Source organism: Apis mellifera, linkage group LG15 (genome assembly GCF_003254395.2).
Source record: "Apis mellifera strain DH4 linkage group LG15, Amel_HAv3.1, whole genome shotgun sequence".
NCBI classification, from domain to species: Eukaryota; Metazoa; Arthropoda; class Insecta; order Hymenoptera; family Apidae; genus Apis; species Apis mellifera.
Window position 1 is genome coordinate 4,214,141 of NC_037652.1, and position 14,193 is coordinate 4,228,333.

A 14,193-nucleotide genomic window follows, 5' to 3' on the forward strand; every position below is an offset into this window, starting at 1 on the left:
AGTATATAAAAAAGTATAGAAATAAGTAACTACGCAGAAAATAAATTACACGATATATTCGAAATATGTCTAAACACTACGACTATCGACAGTACAATGACGTCCCGCACCACGTTTCCTCTACAGAATTACAAATTGGAGTGGGGATTTGTCCTACGACTCGACAACAAGTTGACTCGACAAGAGAACGAATCAAAACCGACACGATGAACACAAAGGCTATATTATAAACAATGTTTTCAATACAAAAGAAATTTAGAAATAATAAATTAATTTAACACGCAAATAGACTATCTAACGCGCAATAAAATATTTGTACTTGTATATTATTTTATATATTACTTATAATATATTACTATATATTATATATTACTTTATATATTACATATTATATATTATATATTATTTTATACATTATATATTACTTACTTACTTAAATATTTGTTTAAAAATCATGGTTGTTAATTGCCACGATTGCTTCGATATTGCACAAGCAATTGAAGAATAATCTATAAAAATAAAAATCAAAATCTTAAAATAAATATACGAAACAAAAATTGATTATATTAAAATAAATATAGCAATAAAACTCATATTCTGATTCGATATAAGCTAACAGTATTTTTTAATAATTGAATATGAACGATCGATGAAAGGTGAAGCAAAAAAAGTTCTAAAAATTACTTAATTTTAATATAATAATATTTAATAATCGAATAAACGCATTGAATTAGACTACTAATAACTTGATTAATAATTAATTTAAATATATAATAAATCAATAAATTGTAAAAGTTTTATTTAATATTACATACCTGTTTCGATGAAACACACCCATCCTCCATGATTTTCAACAATAACTGTCATGGCTCGCTGCATACGCACTTATTTTTCTAAGCTGTTTTCTGATTGGCTAATACGATATAGTTCTTTTCCACTAAAAATCGTGTAAAAATTAAAATATTTAATTATGAATTTAATTGTGAATTTTTACGATATCAAAATTTCATAAAAACTATTTAGAAATATACAAAAAAAATAAATCACTTCAAATATTATTAAATAAAAATAAAATAATACGAATATATATGTGCAAATAGTTAAGTGGTCATGTGACTTTCCAATCAGAGAAAGTATTGCACGAGATGTTACGTATATGCGTAGTACCAATGCCATCTATTTCGTGTGTAAAGTGTATCGAAGTGACGCTACGACGCAATTACTTGAAATGTGAATATATATTGGAACAGATATTAAATGGAGAGTAATTTAACAAGTAAGTGAATTAATTATTAGTCATTTCCATTTTTAACTAAACTTTTTACGGTAATAACAAGCTATTAGAGTAATAACTCTTCATGTGTCTAATCTAACCTAATCACGCATCCAAGTAATTTCCACTGTTCAAAATATAACGTTATTCAAATTATGATATGATATTCTTAATACTACGTGATGATAATAGCGATGACTAGATTTCGAGCATACATTAACATCGAAACTTCTTCATTCTCGCCCAAATGATCTTCTAAATATATCTCGCGCGACGAAATGAGGTGGCTGACGTTCGCGAGCTAGCTCGAATCGCGTCGATGAAAGCTCGCGGGGCTAGGGTAAACGTTCGACGCCGGATGTTATTCAATTTCGCATTCATTACGCGGAAAACAAGGACGATGCCTCCCACGATCGCTTCGGGCGTTGCTGGTTCGTTAAAGCGTTCTCGCTGGCTGGCTTGTGTCTCTACGAGTTTGCGCTTACGTGTATTTGTTCGATCACGTCACAGATGCACACCAGGTCCCACATACGTGGTGTGTCCTAAAATTTTCAAATCTCATGCATATTTCCTGTTCAATTTTCAAATAAAACCGAGAATTATCATTTTTATTCTTATCAATTTCATCCAAAATGTTTTTCATCATCCATGGATTGGGATGAGTTGTGTGAAAGTGTTTAAATTTTGAATTGAGAACTATAATACAGATCAATCTTTGTAATTACTTAAAAATCAAGATATAGGTAAGTACTTTTAATACCTATTATACGAAATTTGTTTCACATAACCTTTTCCTTAGAATTACATAACCTATTAAAATCTACATAACCTTTTTGTTTCATATCAAATTTTTATACTAAATTAAGAAAGACGAAACGATTTTTAATATAGTAATATATTTAATTTCAGGAAAATTATTAAGCAAACCTGAAAATTGCAAGACACACTGTATGCATGTTCACTGGAATATGATGGGCGCAAAGACAATGGTAGAAGAGAACGGAGAAACGCGTGCAAGTCGCGGCCGTTCAAACAAATGCGAATATGCGCGTGCTAATATTGATGTTATACACACAAACACACATGGGTGACGTTATTCGAGGCGGGGCGGATGCGTTTCTCAAATACGTTCGAACGAAGAGACATGTATGAGCTTGGACAGGTTGGATATAGGGAGGAATAGTTTGAGTAATAGTTTGCTGTAGTTGGGTTCGAGAGTAGAGTGGAATTTCGAGAGAAGGAAGCGTTTTGTGGATGCGGATGGCTCTTGGGTTAAGAATAAATTGAAGAGTAATTAAATACATAGGAAGAAATAATTTGGAGAATATAAATATAAAGACCTATATCTATTCGTACGAACAAACATTTAACAATCGTTAATTATTTTCATTGTCACACATTCACTATTTCTAATAAAATTATTATTTAGAAATTTAGCTCTGATTCCTTGTTAATCTCGTGTAAAGGATATAAAATATGGTTAAAACTTGCTAGATGGCATTGAATTAAAGATATATTCCATCAGGTAGCATTTCAATTACTACATCCAGAATCAAGTCAACGTGCTCAAAATACAATGTCTGGGCAAACAATGCTCCATTGAAAACGTGTGCACGTATATACAGGAACACCATTTACCTTCTCGAGCGAGAAACGAAAGCGTTATACACGTACACGTTAAACAAGTGTAACGCTCACATAGGCAACGATCAATCTTCTTAAGAACTCGCGTGAAACACGTGACACGATACTCGATATAGAGGTACATGTCTAGCATAGCGCAATTCTGAACGAATAACGCGAATGCAACGAGCTCGGTGATAATGATAATACGTCGCGACGTACGCACTCTTCGTTCGAACGTAAAAAGATCGAGTTTCGAAAGTATACGTGAAAAGATAGCCGCGCAACGAATATCCGGATATAATTTTTCCTTTATCGTATAGAATATATAATAATGTTACGAAATATCGAAAAATTTGCAAATTCATTTAACATGTTTATTAAACCTATCAGAGATTTTAATCGAACGATAATTTTTGTTTCAAATTTAAGAATTCAATTTCAATTTAAGTATAATTTAATTATAAAAAAAAAAAATAGTATTAGAAACAATTTCAATCAATATATCATTTGATTCTATGAAATTAATTTGAAGATTTATGAGGATTTTGATTGATAGTGTGACAACTACACGAATACCATTAAACGTACATAAAAATGTGTATTACAGCAGCGTGTTCTTTATACATTTTCACATATGACTTTTCGATATTTCAATTTTTATTATATTTCATCCTTTCCTTTCAATATCCATTAATTTCCATTTTGCATTTTACGTTTCGCAACTTTTATTGTTTCCATTTATTATACTTTTTAAACGTTTTTAAGTCAGCGTGGTAAACGGACTGACATCGCGGAATGAATCATCGCGAATTTCACATTAAAAGTATGGATTATCGGAAAAAAAGGATATTTCATCATCCAAAAATTATCAGCATGCAAAAGCATTTTCGAAATTTCCATTTCAACGATGCGTTCGCACGCGTTCGATTAATCGTATCGGGCCGTATCTTTCCACGTTAGCAAAATAGATTTCTTCGAAAATACGCGCGATATACAACAAATCACCTCCATCGAGGATTCGATTAATCCCAAACAAATTGTCAATTAACATACACATCAACGTTTCAAAAGTTAGTTTCCCGCGATTAAAATACGCGCCATCTTTCTCCTTCGAATATTAAATCTCCTCTCAAACTCTCTCTCTCTCTCCACGAAAAAAAAAGAAAGATCGGCTTTTGTTTCGAACTATTTATAACGCGCGAATTATCAATTATCGGAAAACAATCGATCAAAAATCCACGAATTCTAAAAGCGAATAAATTATCGAGAAAATGATATTTCACCCGATAAAAGCGTCCCCCTGTTATCAATTCCGATTCGTGCTTTCTTTCTTTTTTTTAACCTCCAGGAATACCAGGAAGGACAACTTTCTCGTCGAGTATTTACCGAGGAATTCGACTTATTTCAGGGAAGGACAGTATCTTACGGGGAATCGATCGAGGCCGATGTTCCGGAGGCGGTTGACCGTAGTTTCCGGTCGACGACGCTCGATCCAACGAGGGGGGGGGGAGGGGAGGACACGACACGGAAGGTAAGGATAAAGCAATTAGCGCTTAACTGCAACTTTTCTGCCCTTATTTCGCCGGCGGGTGTGCTAGAATTACGGAACATGCGTCGAATATTTCGTAACGCGTTAAGCCGGCCGGGCTCGAGAGAAATTTTATCCCGCGGCCGCCGCCGAGCAAAAAGAGAGAGGGGTTTATTGGGTTACTTTAACGAGAATCAACGCGTTTCATCTGGATGAAGAGCGAACGTTGGAAAAAGCGGAAAGTAATTAGGACTTAGGTGTATATTTTTTTTAGTTCTTGTTCTTCTTCTTCTTCTTCTTCTTCTCGCTTTTTTGTCCACGTCGTGGAACAGGGGTGATTTAGTGTGGGAGGGTTTTTTTTCGAGAGAGAAGTAGGTTATCTTTTTTTTTTTTGTTTTTCGCTCGACATTGCAACTTTTTGAAATATCGTTACGCGGTTGGCGGTAGTAGGAAGAAGGAAAATAAAAGATAATGGAGGAATTTCGTACAGGGGAGGGAGGGGAGGATGGAAAGAATGTGTTCGTTGGATTGCCTTGACTTGGAAATTACTCGTGCTTTAAATGAAATGGAAAGAGAGCGAGAATTTTACTTGAGGGGGCAGAATTTGAAAGTAATGTGAAGTAACGTTATGCTAACACCACCACCAAGGGGTTGTAAGAGGAAAAGTAGATTTTTACTTTACGCGCGTAGATGTATATATAAAATACGTAAAAATTGACTCGTTTGTTTCAACAGAATCGATATATACGTGTATATTTTGTTGAATTTATTTCCGGGAGAATATATTTCTGGCCATTCAGTGGTATCGTTTTTTAAAAGCTTAACTTTTTAATAAGGAAAAATAATACTTATTTTTTAATCCGTAACATATTTCCCCACTTTTAATTAATCCAATTTTTAATCTCCATTTTAAATGATATTTCATCATTCCAATTAAAATGTTTCCCTTAATCTTGATTTACGTTTCATTTTCCATTTTCAAAGATTATTCCATTCAAAGAAATATATATACATATACATATTCCCAAAACGGACCTCCTCTAATTACCCTGCGATTTAGAAAGATCGAAATGGAAAATTTAATTATTCACAATCGATGGGAAAGAGGCGTAAAACAGCCCCAGTTCAAAATCCTAATTATAATTTATCGCCAACTCGAACATCCCCCTTCAGGCTTATCCCAACCACCGCCGCCGCCAGGGCACCGCTCACTCTATTTCAAGCTCTCGATGTATCGAGAAAATGTAGCGAGATTGCCGTCATAAATGGGGAAACGGAGGCAATCAGCCGATATACAAACCCTGATTCCCTGTAAACGCGATATGCAATCTCGAAATGCCTAGATATTGTTATCTATCGATTCGATGATCGCGCTTCTCGTTGTTCCTCCCCTCGTATCGAATCGTTTTATATATTTTTCCAACCGCTTTTTATCCCGGCAAAATGGCCGGGTAAAATATTTCGATCGAGGAGAGAAAAAAAAAAAAAAGAGTTTAAACACACTGGCCGGCTTTAATGGGTCGCGTAACCAATGGAAAAGAGGGAAACATAAAAGTTCGTTTCAAGTAATATCGAGGGAGGGGGATAAATTTAATTCTCGTTTCATCGAGCTGATCGATCTCGCGATTTCATCTTGCTTGATTATCCCTGTATAGGGGAATGGACGCGTACCTTTTATATTCTCCGATTTTAAATGCCTTTCGGAATCTAGCTTTCCCCGATTATTTTTAATATCGCTCCTTTTCCGCGGCTTTTGATTTTGTATCCGCGATTCTTTTTTCTTTTTGTCGATGTATACCATTCCTCGCATATCGAGAAATTATTATTATATCGTGTGATTTTTGAATAAAAATTTTCGTGATAAGTGAACGTCTTATCTGATAATAATTCAATCCTCTATTTCCGAATGGTGTAACGAAATCATGAGTGTATAAAAATTTATAATGTGCAGCGAGTTCTTTTTGGTTGAAACTTTCGATTGTGAGGATTGGAACAAAATGTATTTAAATTTATGTTAACCGGATATAAAACTTCGCAGCCCGATGGTTTTTTTCGCTTGCAGTTATTATATTTCTCGAGAGAAAAAAATATTATTTAGCATATCTTACTTTGAAGAATTTAATTTTAAATTTTATAATTCGAAATCGAAGAAATATGGTGTTGGCGTATTTCGAAGCACCGCGGAATAAACAATCGGAGGGATACAGCGATGATACTGTGTTTGCACGCCCACTTTGTGCAATATTGAACGCGCTTAAAGGAAATCCTTGTGTATGCGTTACACAGATTTGCTTGATTAAATATCGGTCGGTTAACAAGCCGATGACGTAGTTATAAATCATGCAAACGCCCACAGATTCGTCCGGTTAATTGCTTAGCCCGATTACTTATTTAAATTCGCCCCGAGACATTAATGAGGGAACGTGATTGCCCGCGGTTTGAAAGAAGCGGCAAATTGATTTCGATTTTTTTAAACGTTTTTTTCAACCGATTCCAATCCTTATAAAGATTCTTCCCTCGATATCCGCTCGAATTCCGTCGTGAATTTTAAACCGGTCCGATCAATTACAAGACAGGTTTCTCAAAGAATACCCTCGAATCGATTTTTCGAAACGAAAAGAAAGAAAGAATCTCGAAGACAAAGAAGAAACGATTGATTAAACTATTTCTAAAAAAAAAGTTTGAATTTCTCTTCGACAATAATTCTAAATAATTTTTGAAATTAATTAAAGATTGAAAGATTCTTCTATTTTCGAGAATGTCAAATGTATTCTCTCTTCTGAATGAGAATTAAGGAAATAAGGAGAAATGCTGTTCGTTTTCTTCGAATTCTTGGACCAGTTTTCAGAATTTTCCATTGTTACGTACAATTCTCAACGCAAAGTTTGCGTTCCTTTTATCAATTTTAATTACACAGATTATAAAAATACTCCATCATCGTTATTTAAGGATAACTGAACGATATCCTCGAATCGTATTTTCCTGTCAGTAATTTCACTGCACGCGACGTCCCACGAGAGGGAGCGTTGCAAAGAAGAGAAGCGTTGAACTCTTCTCCCGCGAGATAGCGGAAGTCGATGCAGCCAGGCGAAAACCACCGACCCGTGCCGTCCTTCTCGAGCAAACACTCCCCTTTCGCAGCCACACACACACACACACACACACACACTGCGTTGTGTGTGATACGCAACCACGAGAAAAGAAGGAGTAAAAGAACGATTCGATCGAGGCGAAAGAAGCTCGAAACTTTCCTCGGCTTCTTTGGATCGCCGAAGCTTTCTCCGTCTCTCTGCAATTCGTGGAATCGCGCGAGAGGAAGAGATCTTGAGAGGCTCTCGAACTCGAGCGAAGAGGAATTGGGTCTGTCCAGCTTTGGAACCCTCTTTTTCTTTGTTTTATTAAAATAATTCATTGAATTTGTCTGAGATATACAACAAACGATCTTATTAATTCGCCTCGATAATTGGTCGGATTTTTACGAATCTTCTTTTCCCTCTCGTCGTAAGAAGAAAACAGGTTATACAGGCTCGTTGGAATTAAATTGGGGAGATAGAGATCCATCGACGACGGATGGATCGTTAATCCCGATTCGAGTTTGTCAGAAAACTTTCCCTCTCGTCATCCTCCTCCTCCTCCTCCTCTTCTTCTTACTCTCTTTATCTCTTTGTTCCAGTTAAGCAGCCCGATAAACCGAGATTCTTTCCCTTGCTCTTTGCTCTCTTAATTTTCTTAGAAACCTCTCCTCCTTTCAATCAAAAATTCGTATCAAAAGTTCATCCTTCTGCGTATCGTTTCACGCCTCCTTCCTCCTCCATCTCTGTTTCAAACGATCTCGAGAAAAGAATTTGCACGATCTCTTTATTATTAAATTAGTCATTTATTTGTTTTTTTCTTTTCCTTCTCGTTAGAAAAATATAACGTCCCTCCTCTCCGTCCTGTCAAGTGCCAAATCCTCCGAGATCCCGTCGTCGTCCCGTTTCAGAAAACTTGGCAACGGTTAGGAACCCTTCTCGGTTCCTCTCTCCAGTGTTAATACTCCATTAAATTCTTACCACTCGTAAATGAGTTGGAGGGATAGGAGAGAGGGATGAAGGATTCGAGGCACGTCCAGTTTCGGTTTGGTGACCACGGTCGTCGAAAGAGGGAGAAAGGGATGGGGAAAAGGGAGGGAAAAATCGCGGTAAGGAATTCTCTGGGAAGAGAGTTAGAAGAGCGGGCCGAGGTTCGTTAAAATTTCAGCTTGCATCCCTCTTGCGACCCTTGCTTCTTCGTACACGTACACGCGTTTCGTGGACATTTTTCTCTAATTTTCTTTCCTTCTCTTTTCCGTGCGACCCAGACTCGAAACGATAAGAATAACCGATTGAAAACTCTTGCAAAATCGAAACGAGAATTTCGGTCCAGCCATTCTACTATACTTACTCTTTTTCTTTCGTTCTATTCTCTCGAGTACGATTATTTTATTTTATTTTATTCACTCTTTATTCCATGTTCTGTTACACAAGTGGATTTCTTTTTTTTTAAGTATTTCATAATTGCAAGTCTATCGATAGTTCTTCGGGCCGCGAAATTGGAAATTGGGTGATTTTCGAACGAACAGGTCGTTCCCTTTCGATTTTATGCGCAGGAGGAGTAACGTTATGTAAATTCTTGTTCTGATAACGATAGATTCGGGGAAATTACATTTCCTGAAGGCTAGAAGGGCAGCTATCGATGAATTTCTAACGCGGCTGACTAGACACTAGAGACTGTTCTACTTGACTTGGAATTTCGCCAATAACATTCTTATCGAAAAATGAAAACTTCGAGTATTCTTATAAATAATTTTTACAACTCGCAAATTTAATTTACGATTATAAAAAATATTCTACCGGAAAGTTCTGTCCGAATCTATGACATCATTTTCGCCACGTAAGCACATGTTTATTTATTGCATGTTCGGCTCTATATTTTTATCACTTAATGTATACATACTGACGTAGCAAATAAACTATAATAAAGTTGATTCACATTAGTCTTAAGTGTGAAACGATATACCCATGGCGACTGATAAAGTTCATTTACGCCACTGTATTTTATACGAATTTCAACAAGGAAGAAATGCTACAGAAGCATGTAGAAATTTATCGAAAGTGTTTGGTGAAGGTACAGTTTCTGATAGGACATGCGGAAGATGGTACGAAAAATTTGAAACAACATGCAGATTTCGACCTTTCTGATAAGCCACGTTCTAGGCGACCATCTTTGATCGACGACGATGTTGTTAAGGCAATGTTGGAGCAAGATCCTTTTCTGACAACATCGGAGAAAGGCTTAATTCAGCTCAACAAACCATTTCTGACCATTATTGAGAAACATTTTGATAGTAATGAATACTATGGAACAAGATATTTAGAGATAGCTTCCTTTATTCCGCACAATGACACGAGAAAGAGAGAAAGTGATCATATATTACCCTTAATCTTCCCTTCGAAAGAGATCGATTTAAATCCTATAGATTGCTAAATTACAAAATCCCTCTATATAATTCTTCTATATAAGTAACGGAAATATTCTCACCAATTGGCATCGAGAAGAAACCATTCCCCTCCCCATTCCTCTCCTTCGTTTTATTCCCTCGCTCGTAAAGGGGATGGCCGTGCGATCCGTTTAAATTCGCGTTACTTCTCATGCGAGGGAGTCGTTGCACGACGTCGTCTCCCCTCGCATTGACCATTCCCGACCACTTTCTCCCCCCTTTTTCCTTCCCTTCCAAACAACTCCACGTCCACCACATTTCGTAGACGCTCCTCGCGCGGGGAGGGGTTAAATTCGATTCTCTTCCACCTGACGAAATAGCGCGTTACGCGCCGGTCGGATTTCCGTATGGTTTTCGAATGGCAGCAACGGTTCGCCTTTTACGATCCTCTCACGACGATTCTCTTGAAACTGGATGTTTCTGGGATATATATATATGTATGTAAAGAAACGTATCAACGAGATAGTTTCTTGGTTTAACAGAGTGTAAATTGAAACGTTGTCGTCTTTTTTCGTTTGCTTGCTTGTTTATTCGTTCGTTGAATAGTTGAATCGGTTGAAGAAGAGTGAAAAATGGAAGCGCATCGCGTTTCAAGGGAGGTTGAAGTTTCCTTTTGCACCTTGTTGCTTAAAAGGGAACAGTTTCCACCACAAAGGGGTGGATCGTGTAACGCTTAACTTCTGCCTGTATCGCGTTTTTCTCTCTCTTTCTCTCTCTTTCTCGTATCATTGTGCGGAATAAAGGAAGCTATCTCTAAATATCTTGTTCCATAGTATTCATTACTATCAAAATGTTTCTCAATAAGCAAGATTGATCTTGCTTAAATCACTTGATCCATGTATCTTTTAATTATTGGATATATTGTGAGAGAGAAAGTTTATTTATATTAATTAATTTCATCGTTATTTAAATATGAGAATAGTATTGATTTCATCGATTTTAATAAAACTGTCGCCTACTTAAAATTCCTTACCAAATTACTTACTTCTTGCTGTGAAACGGGACAAGAAGAATACGTCAGAGCGTGAACGACAGCTCCTTCCCTTTCAATTAGTAAATGAACCAATAGAAATGTAATTTACCAACGTCGAACGGTGAGATTTGCGATAATTCATCACCGACTAATGAATTATATTTTATTCACCCGAAGCGAAGAATTTTTAATCGATCCTCTTCCATCGATTGATGCTTCGGTTGATTAATTGATTTAAATAAAAGATAAGGATTCGTTGTTGTCGAATTAAAAAATCTCCAATCGTCTCTTGGAAATCATCATTAGAGGGGGTTCAGCTTGACGAGGATGGTTCTGGAATGCTACTGGAGGTTTCGGGAAACCCGTGTAAACGCAATGGCCGGCCGAAGCTCGGTCGGAAGAAGAATAGGGTTGAAATTAATTTCAACCCCTCCTCCTCCCCCGACTTCATCGAATTTGTAAGCTAACTTTTATCGCTTTATCGACGCCATGCTTGGCGAAATAAATTTTGAGAGGAGGGTTGCTGGAACTCTTTTCCATCGCCAATCTTCCCTTATCCTCCTCCAAGATACGTATTTGGAATAATGATGGTTGGTTGGAAACTCCGTTCTAGAATAGAGAATATTGATTTTTCTTCTTCTTCTTCTTCTTTTTTTTTTGGAGATGAAAAATTGATTCAACATCTGAACGTAAATTATAAATGATGCGTTATTTCGTGTTAAAATGATGTCGTAAAAATTTATTAATCAAAAGAACACAGAAATTAAAAAAAAAAGTCTATTTGAATTGTTTATATAACATTGACTAAACAAATTTTAATTTTGAGAAATTTTTGAAAAAGTAAAAAGATAGAGAGATTGCAATTTTTTTTGTAATGAATCAATGATCGTGATTCGAGAAAATTAGTTTCGTAGAAGAAAATGTATAAATAAAAGAGGCTCTAATTTCTCTTAAACCGAACCCACCTCCGTGTAACGACTATAAATTACGATTATGATTTTCCACCATAGCTCGAATAACGACCATAAATAAACCAAACTGATATTTAAACGAGCTCGATCGAGTTAAGAAGGTTGCGAGCTCTGCGTCCAGGTCGTGAACACCTGATTCTCCCCTCAATAAAAGAGCGGCGGTCAGGCGATGGCGGTTAATTCAATCCACCCACCCTCGTCCTCCAATTACCAAGAAAGGGGAGGAAAAAAAATCGTAGCTTGACCATGACCAGGAATAATGAAGAGAGAGTTTCGCGATATTCGAGCCGATCCAAACTACCTTTCTATCACGGATAAACAAGACGGATGAGCTCGAGGATCCAACCCACCCCTCCTTCCTTTCTTCTCGATCATCCCCTTCCCTTTGACTCTCTCCTAGGTTAATCGATGAAAACCACCGTGTATCCCTATCCTCCGATTCTCAGAGAGGTTGTTGAGAAATCGAACGAGGTGTACTCGATCCGAGATTAATTGACGATCGATGGTGGTTTATTAGAATTTTTTTTTCAATCTTTTATTCTCTCGAGCAGTAGATAGGATTGATTCGCTTTGGATATGAATAAAAATATTTGAAAAAAAGAAGAAAGAAACTCAGTTTCAAAAATTACAGATTCAAGGAACGTAGATAAAGAGAGAATATTTTTCCTCGACGACAATAATACACCGAACAACTCTCGCCAACCCTTAACAACGCACCCCCGTTCGGTTATCGAGTTTTCTTCATCGTCCGGATTCCCCCTCCATCCGGTTTATTCAAATCCTCGATCCTTAGTTAAGGGGGGATGAGGGGGATGTTGAGAAACGCGGAGAAAGAAAAGGTGGAGGGGGGGAGGTATTCTGAAGATCGTATCGCTCCGCTGATACCATTAATTAACCACTCGAGACCATCGCGATGTTTCCCGGGACGACGATACAAGTCGTTTCCATTCGGATTCGGATTCTCGCGGATGGTGGACGTGCTAATTCGAACGACGACCCCTTTTGTCCCTGCCCTCCCCTTTGTTGCTACCTCGCTAATAAACCCGCCCCTCCACCACCCTTTCATACTCCTCCGGCGAGAGGAGAAGGAGGAGAGGCTTCTAAGGGTGTTAATTTGGGGAATTGAATTCAGAAATCGAAATGAGCGTAAAAGTTGGAAAGTACGAAATGTTCTGAGGAAAGAGAGGGAGGGAGGAGGGGGCTTGTTATCGAAGTTCGGCTTGAAAGGGGATGGAAATTTAATCTTCAGCCAACTTGTATGTATATCGTTGGTATCGAAAATTTATTCGAATAATGATGTGATTGTATAAGAATTGAGAGAAAGATTAGAAGAATTTTTTCGCGTTTTAAAATATCGGAAGTTGTTCCATGTATTAACATCATCTTGTTGTAAATCGAGAGAGGGTGTGGAAGGATGTTGTCTGCAACGTGTTTCACGCGTACGTCTATCGTAAATCTGTACGTAGTGGGATTCTTTATGGTGGAGGAGTTGTGTGTGGATGCAAATAGGGTGTCTGGTACGTTTTATGATAAATCGTTTCTTTGGAAAACATGGAAATAAATTTGTACCTTATTGTTGTTACTCTGGAAAAGGATAACTTTTTCCTCGACTTTTCGTAACTCGCAGTTCTTTCGAACTTGAAAGTGTTGAATTGTTATCGATTTATCTGGAAGATTGTTTCAGAAAAAACTAGCTATGTTTTTTTTTTTTTTTGAACAAGTAATGAATTAATATCGAAAAATGTTTTTCACGGTATTATTATTTCATCAAACTTCAACGGGAAACACGTTATTTTTTTCGTTTATTTTAAAAAGATTCTCGGATATACGTTCCTTCCATTAAATCATTTATCATTTTACGAAATAAACTGTTGTTTTATTTATAATTTTATCTCCGAGTCGCTTTTTGATCAGTCGATGAATTCGATTAAAAATTTCGGCCCGGGTTTGTAATAATGAATGGAATAATCGAATTCGAGCAATGATAAATAAATGATATTGGAAAGAAAATGGGATAGGCAGGGGTAATACATACACACACGCATATACACATCGATGATTCGCGCGGATATCAAAGAGACAACGAAAAATGAATATCGCGCGGGCAAACCGTATATGAAACCGTATTGTTTAATTTAATTAAACGAATCAACCAATATTAATTCATTCCAGGAACGTACAGCTACAACGAGAAATTCTTTCTCCATAGGGCAAAATATTAAATTGCCAACCTTTCCAATATTAGCAAATCGAATTTCGTTCTTTCTCTCTCTCCCTCTTCGAGCAGTCACTGCGACAATCTGT

At 36.8% G+C, this 14,193-nt stretch overlaps 1 protein-coding gene across 2 annotated transcripts in view; it reads right to left on the minus strand.

The window, feature by feature from the left end:
• The window catches only part of LOC724847, a 155,144-nt gene extending 154,214 nt beyond the window's left edge, over positions 1-930 (minus strand). The window contains exons 1-2 of one of the 2 annotated variants that reach the window (XM_006560976.3): positions 816-930; positions 434-509 (exon numbers count right to left, since the gene is read on the minus strand). The gene's annotated coding sequence lies outside the window, so the exon portion shown is untranslated. Of the gene's footprint in view, positions 1-429; positions 510-815 lie in introns of both variants that reach the window. The other variant, XM_006560975.3, reaches the window with a different exon arrangement.
• Between the last annotated feature and the right edge of the window lie 13,263 nt (positions 931-14,193).